We start from the raw sequence: 14,241 nt of genomic DNA, 5'->3' as shown, positions 1-14,241 counted from the left end.
GGGGGGTAGATGCTCGAGAATATCCGGGGGCACTCCCGAGGCTCGATCCCACCTTTGCGTATGCCGAGCCTCCTTCCTCATGACCTTTGTCAGGAGTGGAATGTCTCTCGCCGGCTCCCGGCAGAAGATTCTTCAAAAAATTAAAGGTAAAATTGTCATATGATCCAGCAATTTCAGAACACAATGTATTTAAATGGTTAGTGAATTCATTGTGGAGTTATAGAATTAATCTTGAAACCTCTGTTACAGTGTAGGTCAAAGCATGTTTTCTGAATGATCAGATTTTTTTTTTTTCTGTTCATCTCAAGTCTCCTCTAAATTTGATATAGTCCTATATCTTTGCCACATTATGTCAAAACTCAATTTATTATTGCTGTTTCAGCTCTCTAGTGGTGAACTTCTGGATACAAAACACCCAGAGTCTAGATCTACTCATGGATGAACAGACAACTCAGTGTCTGACAGATTCTGTTCAGCGTGTTGCATATCATGGCTTGGTAACTTGAGAGTAAGTGCTGAAAAGCTAATTGTGTTTATGATTGGAAATGAAAGTAGAGTAGTAGTGTCAATTATTTCAGATGTTATATCCTTTTCTTTTAAAGTGCATAATTTTATTTGCTGTCTTCATCAAGGTTTATGAAGGTTTTTTTTTTAACATAGGGATGATTGATGATAAAACATTATTGGAATGATCTTGAAGCGTCTTTAAACTCTAATATAATATATTAGAAGATAAGAGCCTTGCCTTGTATATACTACACTCTAAAACCTCACAGTACTTTGTTGCTGTTGTTTAGTAGCTCAGTTGTGTCTGACTCTTTGCAACCCCATGAACTGCAGCATGCCAGGCTTCCCTGTCCTTCACTATCTCCCTGAGCTTGCTCAAACTCATGCCCAGTGAGTCAGTAATGCCATCCAACCATCTCATCCTCTGTACCCACTTCTCCTCCTATCCTCAATCTTTCCCAGCATCAGAGTCTTTTCCAATGAGTCAGCTCTTTGCATCAGGTGACCCAATTATTGGAGCTTCAACTTCAGCATTCAACCCCAATGAATATTCAGGGTTGATTTCCTTTGGGATTGACTGGTTTGATCTCCTTGCAGTCCAAGGGATTCTCGAGTGTCTTCTCCAGCACTTTATTCATATACTAAGCAAAATATACTTATTTGGAACATGATTTCTGATTTCCTTCTATTATTCCTTCTATTTTCTGTATGTAAGATATATTATCTAGGTTTTATATAATATCTAGTTCTTAGCATTTTTAATAAAAAACATATTTAAAGCCATGCATTTGCTTTTGGGAAAATCTTTGATCATGTATTCCTTTATATAAATTGTTTTCTAACAATTATTTTCTAAATATCCTATAATTGCAGGACAATTTCCTACTTCTTCCAAAACTCTTTGCATAAGATTTTCTTTTGAAAATTTAGTTTCCATGGAATTCCAGCTGAGTTATTTAAAAATCCCAAAATATGATGATTTTAAAGTGCTGCACTCAATATATCAGCAAATTTGGAAAACTTAGCAGTGGCCACAGGCAGCACTGGAAAAGGGTAGCTTTCATTTTAATCCCAAAGAAAGACAATACCAAAGAAAGTTCAAACTACCAAACAAATGTGCTCATTTCACATGCCAGCAAGGTAATCCTTCAAGCTAGGGTTGAGGCAGTACGTGAACCAAGAAGTTCCAAGCTGGATTTGGAAAAGGCAGAAAAACCAGAGATCAAATTGTGAACATCCGCTGGATCACAGTAAAAGCAAGGGAATTCCAGAAAAACTTCTTTATTTACTTGCTAAAACCTTTGACTGTATGGATCACAACAAACTACGGAAAATTCTTACAGAGATGGGAACAGTGGACCACCTTACTTGTCTCCAGAGAAACTTGTATGCAGGTCAAGAAGCAAGAGTTAGAACCTTACATAGAACCACATATTGGTTCAAAATTGGGAAAGAAGTACGTCAAGGCTGTATATTGTCAACATGCTTATTTAACTTCTATGCAGAGTATATAATGTGAAATGCTGGGCTGGATGACTCACAAGCTGGAATCAAGATTGCCAGGAGAAATATCAGCAACCTCAGATATGCAGATGATAGCACTCTAATTACAGAAAGCAAAGAGGAACTAAAGAGCCTCTGAATCAGGGTGAAAGACGAGAGTAAAAAAGTTGACTTAAACTCAACATTCAAAAACTAAGATCATGGCATCCAGTCCCATTACTTTATGCCAAACAGATAGGGGAAAAGTGGCAACAGTGACAGGTTTTATTTTCTAGGTCTCCAAAATCACTCTGGACTGAGACTGCAGCCAGGACATTAAAAGACTCTCCTTGGAAGGAAAGCTATAAGAAACATAGAGAGCATATTAAAAAACAGAGACCTCACTTTTCTGACAAACGTCCCTGTGGTCAAAGCCATAGGTTTTGCAGTAGTCATATATGAATGCAAGAGTTGGACCATAAAGAAGGCTAAGTGCCAAAGAATTGATGCTTCTGAACTGTGATGTTGGAGGAGACTCTTGTGAGTCCCTTAGACTGCAAGGAGATCTAACCAGTCAATCCTGAAGGATGTCAACCCTGAATAGTCATTGGAAGGACTGACACAGAAGCTCCAATACTTCAGCCACCTGATGTGAAGAGCCAACTCATTAGAAAAGACCCTGATACTTGGAAAGATTAAGGGCAGGAAGAAAAGGGGACAACAGAGGATGAGATGGTTGGATGGCATCACTGGACATGAGTTTGGGCAAACTCAGGGAGATAGTGAAGGACAGGGAAGTCTGGTGAGCTGCAGTTTATGGGACTGCAAAGAGCAGGACATGACTTAGCAACTGAACAACAGTTTCCTTATAGTTAGTTTTTCATACTCTAATTTATTTTCACCAACTTTGTGTACTTGTGCTTTGTTTTCACTATTATTTCTTGTGTTTCTTAATCTTTTATTTTTTTGTTCAGTTTTAATGCTAAATTATCCATCAAGTTTGACCACTGTTGTAGCTATAGATTTTATAAAAATAATATAAAATACTATACATATATAAAAAATTTAAATATCTCATTCAATCTTTTACTTTGACTCTTTCCAAACAACTTATTTTAGATTGTCTGTTTTACAAAACACATGGTTAGATTTTATTTTATTTTTTAATGGAGAGGCCAGCCTACAAGTCCTAAGAGTCACAAGTCTTTTGTGAGAAGAATGAAAATGCTTGTATGTATTTTGGTAACAGATTTATCGATTTTTACTGAAATCAACTTACTCATAATTTTTATACTCCTTTCACGTTCTCTGTGTTTTGTGTCTTTTATCTTATGAGCTAGTTTTTTTCTTTCTCTTTGAAAGTTTTCCAATAGTAATGTAAAATAAATTAACATTTCATTTTTATTCTTTGCTACCCTTAAGTATTTGAAAAAAGTGTTGTACTAATCTTTCAATTATTCTGATTCTTATTTCATTTATAATTTGAGAATGTTATCACTTGCATTTCTCATCTTTGTGTTAGTATAATCTCACATCTCAAATGAAGTTGTTAATTAAATTACTGGGTTTTGCAATTTATGTCTTCTCACAATTTTTAAAAACATTTGAATAATTTTATAATTATATTCACAGAAATTATTTATTTTAAATTTCACAATTAAGCAGTTTTAATATTCAGTACATATTTAATAAGCATTTTCAACTTCAGCCTACTTGTAGAATATTTCCTTAATCTTTAATATCTGAGAATGCTTATCTTTTTTTCTTCAAATATAAGAAAAAACAATTTCTGGATTAAAAAATACTGGCTTATAAACATTTTTGCTCAAAACTACTTATTCATCTATTAGTTTCAATTTTTTATAGAATAACAAGTAAATAAGAAGCATTAATTAAAAAATTAATTGTGCTGTGCTTAAGTTGCTTCATGTCTGACTCTTTGTGACCCTGTGGATTGTAGCCCACCAGGCTCCTCTGTCCATGGGATTCTCCAGGCAAGAATATTGGAGTGGGTTGCCATGATTTCCTCCAGGGATCTTCCCACCCTAACACTGAACCCAAATCCCCACATTACAGGAAGATTCTTTACTATCTGAGCCACCAGGGAATTTATTAAATTTAAAATTTTGAAATTAATTTTTCCTGCTTGGATGCCTATATTTATTTTCCTTGAAATAATAATAAAATAATTAGGTTAAGAATGGGGAGTTGTATAGAGCACAAGACCTTTACACTGGGAAAAGGAATCAAATTATGCTTATCCAAGTTGTGGAATATTTTACTAAATAAAGTCAAAAAGGAGGAAGATGTATATTTAAGCAAAATTGTGTTCGTCAGATGACCTTAATTACAGGCCTGAAAATGCACTGAATGATCCAAGAGAAGTGATTCCTGGAAAGAACAATGAAGAAAAACATCTGAGTTTTCTTCCTTAATTTATTTATGTACTCCGGAGTAAAACAGGTATGGGATCCCATGTACTATGTTGTGTGCCAGGTACTGGTTATATATTCTTCTACTCAGAAAGCTGATAGCATAATAGAAGGAGACACACCTTTAAACAAGTGTGAAAAAAGTCAAAGTATTGTCAGTGTGATAAAAAAAATAAAAAAAGCCTAGCAAAGAGCTGGCTGGGCTGAGGGCCGCCGGGCCTGCCACACTCCACGCCGGGAAGTTGAACCTGGTAGCAAGGTGAATGGTGGCGCCGGCTCCCGCGGAAGAGGTGGGTGCTCACCCTGGTCTTTGGGCTCTCGCTGGTCTACTTCCTCACCAGCACCTTCAAGCAGGAGGAGAGGGCAGTGAGAGATCTGAATCTCCTCCAAGTCCAAGACCACGATCAACCCCGCCCCCGGTGGAAAGTGCAGTTTAACTCAGGCCACAGCAGTCAGCCCAGCAACCAGTGCCTGAACTCCATTCAAGGGAAACACCTCCTTCCAGATGAACTGGTCTCGACTTTCAGCTTAGGTTTGGGAGAGGAAAGATTTGCTGGTGAATGGCTGCTGAACCTCAACGTCCCTGGCACGAAGCAGTACTGCTGTGACGGCTGCTCGTCCAGTGGCCGCTGTAGTGCCCAGGAGTACTGTGTCTCCTGCGGCCTGGAACCCGACAAGCAACTCCTCCTGGAGCGCTTGCTTAGCCGGGCAGCCGTGGCATTCCAGAACCTCTTCATGGCAGTCGAAGATCTCTTTGAATTGTGTTTGGCTTAAACGCAGGGCATAATCCCAGAGCATGCAGCGTGGATCCTATAGGATCCCATAGCAAAGACTGCTATGGAGAGAGCCCTCCGGAGCTCTTCCCGGCGTGATGTTGTGGCGGGAGACTCGGCCCGTGGGGAGGATGTGCTGCTGAAGAACTTGCAGCCTGAAGCCTTTCTCTGGTCTTCGACAGAAGACTTGATCATGACCATTTCTTGAGTTGTGCTCTGTGGCCTCTGGGCTCTCGCCCCTGGGCTGACCAGATGGACTTGCTCCGTGAAGCTGTTGGAAAGACAAAATGGCGGGTGACCTGACAGAGGCGTTGGCTCTCTGGGCGCCTCAGCCCTGTGGCTGCTTAGGGACCTGTGGGCCCTCGTGTGTTCTCCCCAGGCCCTTCAGTGTAGTTATTTATTGGACTTCTTTGGAGTGGTGGGAAAATTCTGTTTCCTGTAGGAAAATGTTTTGCCATGATAGTTGAATATATTCAAGGAGATTGTTAATTTAAAAAAAAAAAAAAAAAAAAGGAAAGACCAAAGGAAAGAGCTCAGTCCATTCTGATCTAGCAGGTCATAAGTCTCAAGGAAACTAGTGACTGCCTGAGCTTCCTCTCCCGTCCCGTATGAGAAATGTTTCTCCAGATGATGGCCAGTGTTTCAAAAGTGAAACCAAGTATTTTGTGCTCCTCAGATTTAATCAATATGATTCCATGGTAGACGGAATGGGTGACACAATCAGGGAAAACATGTTTTTGGATTTTTCTCTTTGTTGTTGTTGAATCCAACTTTCAAAAGGCAGAAAGGACAAAGGAAGGACAAAGGACTCATGATCCATTTTACTGTTGTTCAGTCACTCAGTTGTGTCCAACTCTTTGTGACCCCATGGACTGCAGCACACCAGGCTTCCCTGTCCTTCACCATCTCCCTGAGTTTGCTTGAACTCATGTCCATAGAGTGGATGACGCTATCCAAAACCATCTCAGCCACTGTCACCCACTTCTCTTTCTGCCCTCAATCTTTCCCAGCAGGGTCTTTTCCAATGAGTCAGCTCTTCACATCAAGTGGCCAAAATATTGGACCTTCAGCTTCAGCATCAGCATCAGTCCTTCCAATGAATATTTAGGGTTGATTTTCTTTAGGATTGACTGGTTTGATCTCTTTGCAGTCCAAAGGACTCTCAAGAGTCTTCTCCAGCACCACAGTTCAAAAGCATCAATTCTTCAGTGCTCACCCATCTTGATGGTCCAAATCTCAGCTTAGCACATGACTACTGGAAAACTCATTGCTTTGACTATATGGATTTTATTGGCAAAGTGATGTCTCTGCTTTTAAATACACTGTCTATGTTTGTCATAGGTTTTCTTCCAAGGAGCAAGCATCTTTTCATTTTATGGCTGAGGTCACCATCTGCAGTGATTTTGGTGCCCAAGAAGACAAATTCTGTCACAGTTTCATTTTTTCCCTATCTATTTGCCACAAATGATACCAGATGCCATGATCTTAGTTTTTTGAATGTTGAGGTTTTTTTTTTTTATAATTTTTTTAAATTTCATTTTATTTTTAAACTTTACAATATTGTATTGGTTCTGCCATATATCAAAATGAATCTGCCACAGGCATACATGTGTTCCCCATTCTGAACCCTCCTCCCTCCTCCTTCCCCATACCCTCCCTCTGGGTCATCCCAGTGCACCAGCCCAAAGCATCCAGTATCGTGCATCGAACCTGGACTGGCGACTCATTTCATATATGATATTATACATATTTCAATGCCATTCTCCCAAATCATCCCACCCTCTCCCTCTCCCACAGAGTCCAAAAGACTGTTCTATACATCAGTGTCTCTTTTGCTGTCTTGTATACAGAGTTATCGTTACCATCTTTCTAAATTCCATATATATGCGTTAGTATACTGTATTGGTGTTTTTCTTTCTGGCTTACTTCACTCTGTATAATAGGCTCCAGTTTCATCCACCTCATTAGAACTGATTCAAATGTATTCTTTTTAATGGCTGAGTAATACTCCATTGTGTATATGTACCACAGCTTTCTTATCTATTCGTCTGCTGATGGACATCTAGGTTGCTTCCATGTCCTGGCTATTATAAACAGTGCTGCGATGAACATTGGGGTACACGTGTCTCTTTCCCTTCTGGTTTCCTCAGTGTGTATGTCCAGCAGTGGGATTGCTGGATCATAAGGCAGTTCTATTTCCAGTTTTTTAAGGAATCTCCACACTGTTCTCCATAGTGGCTGTACTAGTTTGCATTCCCACCATCAGTGTAAGAGGGTTCCCTTTTCTCCACACCCTCTCCAGCATTTATTGCTTGTAGACTTTTGGATCGCAGCCATTCTGACTGGCGTGAAATGGTAACTCATAGTGGTTTTGATTTGCATCTCTCTGATAATGAGTGATGTTGAGCATCTTTTCATGTGTTTGTTAGCCATCTGTATGTCTTCTTTGGAGAAATGTCTGTTTAGTTCTTTGGCCCATTTTTTGATTGGGTCATTTATTTTTCTGGAATTGAGCTGTAGGAGCTGCTTGTATATTTTTGAGATTAGTTGTTTGTCAGTTGCTTCATTTGGTATTATTTTCTCCCATTCTGAAGGCTGTCTTTTAACCTTGCTTATAGTTTCCTTTGTTGTGCAGAAGCTTTTAAGTTTAATTAGGTTCCATTTGTTTATTTTTGCTTTTATTTCCAATATTCTGGGAGGTGGGTCTTAGAGGATCCTGCTATAATATATGTCAGAGAGTGTTTTGCCTATGTTCTCCTCTAGGAGTTTTATAGTTTCTGGTCTTACATTTAGATCTTTAATCCATTTTGAGTTTATTTTGTGTATGGTGTTAGAAAGTGGTCTAGCTTCATTCTTTTACAAGTGGTTGACCAGTTTTCCCAGCACCACTTGTTAAAGAGATTGTCTTTAATCCATTGTATATTCTTGCCTCCTTTGTCAAAGATAAGGTGTACATATGTGCATGGATTAATCTCCGGGCTTTCTATTTTGTTCCATTGATCTATATTTCCATGAATGTTGAGTTTTAAGCCAGCTTTTTCATTCTCCTTTTCACCTTCATCTAGAGGGTCTTTAGTTCCTCTTCACTTTCTGCCACTGGGGTGGTGTCATCTGCATATCTGAGGTTATTGATATTTCCATATGAAACCACAAAATAATTTAATGATGTTTGTTTTGTACTTTTTGCTTTATTTTTATTGTAAAAAAAACTGCCAGTTTTAAGAGAACATTCATTGGAATAAGTGAGAGGAGAAAATATCTCACTGAAGTGTTTATTAGTGAAAAAGAACTCTGTGTCTGACTCTGTGCAACCCTATGGACTGTAGCCCACCAGGCTCCTCTGTCCATGCGATTTTTCAGGCAAGAATACTGGAATAGGTTTTCATTCCCTCCTCCAGGGAATCTTCCCGACCCCTGAATTGAACCCATGTGTCTTACTCCTCCTGCTTTGGCAGGCAGGTTCTTTACTACTAACACCACCTGGGAAGTAAGGGGAAAAAACTCAATGTTAATTGGATGAGCTCACATAAATCAAAAAGGTGGGAGCATTGATTGATTCTGTCCCCAAACATAGTCAATAGTATACAAATTACAGTATAATCATTTAAAATTTGAAATTATTCATTTTGTTTTCATCAACATTATGCCCAGTTAGGACTTCCTGTGTGACGCTTGTGGTAGAAAATCCACCTGCTGATGCAGGAGACGTAAGAGATGTGGGTTCGATCCCTGGGTCAGGATCCCCTGGAGTAGTAAATGGCACCCCACTCCAATAATATTGCCTGAAGAATCCCATGGACAGAGGAGACTGGAGCGCTACAGTCTATGAGTCACAAAGTGTCAGACACCATTAAGCGACCAAGCACATGGCCAATTAACTGACCCAGAAGTTAATAAGCATCTATCTCTGCTGTAATCTCTCTGTTCCAACCCTTTCTCAAACCAGGTCAGTGATTTGTCAATTCCGTATCATTAGAGGTCTTCCATTTTGGATCTCCATTCCCAAGTCCTGAGAAGCATCAGAGCCTGCTCCCCGACCCAATTCCAAAAAAAAAAAAAGTTTCTGAGTTAACAGACTGGTTTTGTTAAGGGTATTAAAGAAATCCTCCCATTTATGAGGTTGCAATATACAGGCCCTAACAATTGAGAACCACTGACATTTAGAACAGAATCAAATTCCTTCAAGGAAAAAAGAAGCATGGTGATATGATGTAGTTTTATGATTGTTTTTGGCATTTGATTATGCCTTTGACAGTTACTACCACGAGGCTATAATTAAAGTAGTACTTCTTTTGTACCTAGAGACTGTCAAGGTATATTAAATTATATAAAATATGGTGGGGCATTTTGTTGTTGTTTTCTTCAGGGAGCTTATATCTGTCAAGGAATAAACACACAAAAATACTTTAATTCTATTCTATTCTAGGTTAAGAGAGTAGAATTTATGAAGTCCCGCTGTTATACAGTTGTTAATTTATTTCAAGATGATGTTGGATTAATGCTACAGAAACAGAAGGAGGCATTTCAGTTCAGTTCAGTTCAGTTCAGTCACTCAGTCATGTCCGACTCTTTGCAACCCCATGGACTGCATTACGCAAGCTTCCCTGTCCATCACCAACTCCCGGAGCTTGCTCAAACTCATGTCCATTGAGTCGGTGATGCCATCCAACCATCTCATCCTCTATTGTCCCACTCTCCTCCCCTCTTCAGTTTTTCCCAGCATCAGAGTCTTTTCAAATGAGTCAGTTCTTCGCATCAGGTGGCCAAAGTATTGGAGTTTCACCTTCAGCATTAATCCTTCCAATGAATATTCAGGACTGATTTCCTTTAAGGTGGACTGGTTGGATCTCCTTGCAATCCAAGGGAATCTCAAGAGTCCTCTCCAACACCACAGTCCAGAAGCATCAGTTCTTTGGCACTCAGCTTTCTCTATAATCCAACTCTCACATCCCTACATGACACCTGGAAAACCCATAGCCTTGACTAAACGAACCTTTGTTGGCAAAGTAATGTCTCTGCTTTTAAATATGTTGTTTCAGTTAGTCATTACTTTTCTTCCAAGAAGCTCAGTCGTGTCCGACTCTTTGCTACCTCATGGACTGTAGCCTACCAGGCTTCTCCGTCCATGGGATTCTCCAGGCAAGAATACTGGAGTCGGTTACCATTTCCTTCTCCAGGGGATCTTCCCAACCCAGGGATTGAACCCAGGTCTCCCTCATTGGAGGGAGACGCTTTAACCTATGAGCCACCAGGGAAGCCCCTCCAAGAAGCAAGTGACTTTTAATTTCATGGCTGCAGTCACCATCTGCAGTGATTTTGGAGCCCCCCCCCCCCCCAAAATAAAGTCTGTCACTGTTTCCGTTGTTTCCCCATCTAATGGCCATGAAGTGATGGGATCAGATGCCATGATCTTAGTTTTCTGAATGTTGAGTTTTAAGCCTAGTTTTTCACTCTCCTCTTTCATCAAGAGGCTTTTTAGTTCTTCTTCGCTTACTACTGTAAGTGTGGTGTATTCTGCATATCTGAGGTTATTGATATTTCTCCTGGCAATCTTGATTCCAGCTTGTGCTTCATCCCAGAATTTCTCATGATGTACTCTGCATAGAAGTTAAAAAAGCAATGTGACAATATACAGCCTTGATGTCCTCCATTCCCAATTTGGAACCAGTCTGTTGTTCCATGTCCAGTTCTGACTGTTGCTGCTTGACCTGCATACAGATTTCTCAGGAGGCAGGTCAGGTGGTCTGATATTCCAATTTCTTTAAGAATTTTCCACAGTTTGTTGTGATCCATACAGTCAAAAGTTTTGTTATAGTCAATAAAACAGAAGTAGATGTTTTTCTGGAACTCACTTTTTTGATGATCCAACAGATACTGGCATTTTGGGGTCATTTTAGTAGGACTTTATTAGTTAGAATTCTCTGTGTATAGAAAGGAGGAATTTGGAAGAGGATGGATGCTGACATAGATGAAGAAAGCAATGCAGGTGTTTGCTCGATCTATTTTACAGAGGGGAGAAATTGAGGCTTGGACTAATCAGATGGCTTACTAAAGATCACATTTGCTCTCAGTTCAGTCACTCAGTTGTGTCCAACTATTTGTGACTCCATGAATTGCAGCATGCCAGGCCTCCCTGTCCATCACCAACTCCCAGAGTTCACTCAAACTCATGTCCATTGTGTTGGTGATGCCATCCAGCCATCTCATCCTCTGTCGTCCCCTTCTCCTCCTGCCCCCAATCCCTCCCAGCATCAGGGTCTTTATCAATGAGTCAACTCTTAGCATGAGGTGGCCAAAGTATTGGAGTTTCAGCTTTAACTTCAGTCCTTCCAAAGTACACCCAGAACTGATCTCCTTTAGGATGGACTGGTTGGATCTCCTTGCAGTCCAAGGGACTCTCAAGAGTCTTCAACACTACAGTTCAGAAGCATCAATTCTTTGGCGCTCAGCTTTCTTTATAGTCCAACTCTCATATCCATACATGACCACTGGTAAAACCATAGCCTTGACTAGATGGACCTTTGTTGGCAAAGTAATGTCTCTGCTTTTGAATATGTTATCTAGGTTGGTCATAACTTTCCTTCCAGGAGTAAGCGTCTTTTAATTTCATGGCTGCAATCACCATCTGCAGTGATTTTGGAGCCCCAAAAAAAAAGTCTGACACTGTTTCCACTGTTTCCCCATCTCTTTCCCATGAAGTGATGGGATCAGATGCCATGATCTTCGTTTTCTGAATGTTGAGCTTGAAGCCAACTTTTTCACTCTCCTCTTTCACTTTCCTCAAGAGGCTTTTTAGTTCCTCTTCACTTTCTGCCATAAGGGTGGTGTCATCTGCATATCCGAGGTTGTTGATATTTCTCCCGGCAATCTTGATTCCAGCTTATGCTTCTTCCAGTCTAGCGTTTCCCATGATGTACTCTGCATATAAGTTAAATAAGCAGGGTGACAATATACAGACTTGATGTACTCCTTTTCCTATTTGGAACCAGTCTGTTGTTCCATGTCCAGGCCAATATTCTCCTCATCCTTTTTTAAAGAAAAATTTATTGCTTTTGTGGTCTTTTCACTGAACTATGTCACCTAAGGACCGGGAACTGTGCAAGTCTCAAGAATCTTTTCTCTACTTGTTAAATTTTCTAGCCTTTTAAAAAATGTACTTTAAGGAAATACAGAGAGATAAATGGCACTTTATAGGGATATACTGGTCTTATTAAGATGTTCAGTTTAAACAACAATTCAATAATTAATTAATACCATTGTTATTTTGAGAAAATAAAAGCCTATTTTGGGAAACAACTTCCAATGAGAATCTGTAGCTTACTTTATGTTATTTAAAATTGTGCCTACAATAGAAAATATACAGTGTACCTAAAAAACTTCATGTAAATAAATATGAATTCCCTTTTCTGTATCACTTTTTATTCAGTGCAATAATATCATTATGTCACTGTATCAACTGTATGAAAAGGTAGTGTAGACCTGATTTTAGTGCCATATTCTACAATGAATTTATTGACAAGAAATAATACTTTGAATTTACATTTTGTCTTTTAAAAATTTGCTCAGTGTATTTTTGGAGTAGATTCATTCTTTGAAGAAACAGATCCATATACTTGCATTGAGAAAAAGGATTATGCAATAGAAATGACTACTATTACAGAATACAAACTAACACAGAATTAGTTGTGAAATATTTGAAATGAAGTTTATGCACTTTGGAGAAGTATATTGCAAAGAGTGAGTTTTGTAGCTGATCTTTTGATGGTATTTGGGTTTAAATCCCAGATTCATCACTCTCTATGTGAACCTGGATGGCCATTTAAAATTTCTAAGCCTATCTCCCCATTCTTAATAAGAATAACATATGGTTATTTTGAATACTTAAATTCTTGCTTGGCATATAGTTGAAAGTAAAAGTAAAGGTTAATCACTCAGTTTTGTCTGACTTTGTAACCCCATGGACTATAGCCCACCAGTCTCCTCTGTCCATAGGATTTTCCAGGCAAGAATACTGGAGTAGTAGATCCCCTTCTCTAGGGGATCTTCCTGACCCAGGGATTGAGCCTGGTTCTCCTGCATTGCAGGCAGATTTTTTACTCTCTGAGCCACCAGGAAGCCATTAGGCATAAGAAAGATTAACTATATAAAGCCCTATTTCTCTTCCTTGTTTTGACTTCTAGAATAGGTTCTGATGTCAGTTTCTGTTATAGCTCATGGTTTATGAAGGGAAAGGTACAATAACAACTCCTTTTCTGTGACCATCAAGTTGGTATTCACAATCAGCTGGCAAAACTATCTCTGTGTTGGTTTGCACCATTGGAAGTATTGCTAATGCACCAGTTTTAAAGATCTGTCTGCTCTGGGCGCCAGAGCTACAATTGTTAAGTTTTAGTCAAGTTCAAACATATATTTTTAAGCAATGTCTGAATGAGAGAATTATTACATGTCTTTATAAATACAACAGAAGATATTCATTAGAAATGGCTAAGAGAGAAGGGCCCATATTGCATGGTATCACTTATATGTGGAACCTAAACAGCTGAACTAGTAGATATAAGGGACTGGCATGGTGGTTACCAGGGACTGGAAGATGGGCGGTGGGGGGAAGGTAATTATTGGTCAAAGTACAAACTTCCAGCTATAAGTTCTAGGGATCTAATTATAGTATAGTGATTATAATTATGTATTATGTTCTTGAAAGTTGCTAAGACAGTAGATCTTTAATATTCTCACCACAAAAAAATGGTAGTTATATGATATGATGTAAATATTAACAAATGCTATAGTGGTAATCATTTTGCAATATATATGTGTATTAAATCAACATGTTGTACAACTCACAGTAAAAGTGAGGAAAAGTTATTCAGTCATGTCCAACTCTCTGTAACTTCATGGACTGTAGCACATGAGGCTTCTCTGTCCATAGAATTCTCCAGGCAAGAATACTGGAGTGGGTAGCCATTCCTTGCTCCAGGGGATCTTCTTGACCCAGGAATTGAACCTAGGTGCCCCCCATTGCAGGCAGATTCTTTACTGGCTGAGCCACC

General features: G+C 39.3%; 1 pseudogene; it reads left to right on the top strand.

Annotated features, from left to right (window-relative positions):
• Positions 1–434: 434 nt before the first annotated feature.
• LOC102411243 lies at positions 435–5,293 on the top strand (annotated as a pseudogene).
• Positions 5,294–14,241: the final 8,948 nt, after the last annotated feature.

Source organism: Bubalus bubalis, chromosome 10, assembly GCF_019923935.1.
Source record: "Bubalus bubalis isolate 160015118507 breed Murrah chromosome 10, NDDB_SH_1, whole genome shotgun sequence".
In the NCBI taxonomy this organism is placed as follows: Eukaryota; Metazoa; Chordata; class Mammalia; order Artiodactyla; family Bovidae; genus Bubalus; species Bubalus bubalis.
Note: the sequence above shows the minus strand (reverse complement) of the source record. Positions and strands in the feature narration are given on the sequence as shown.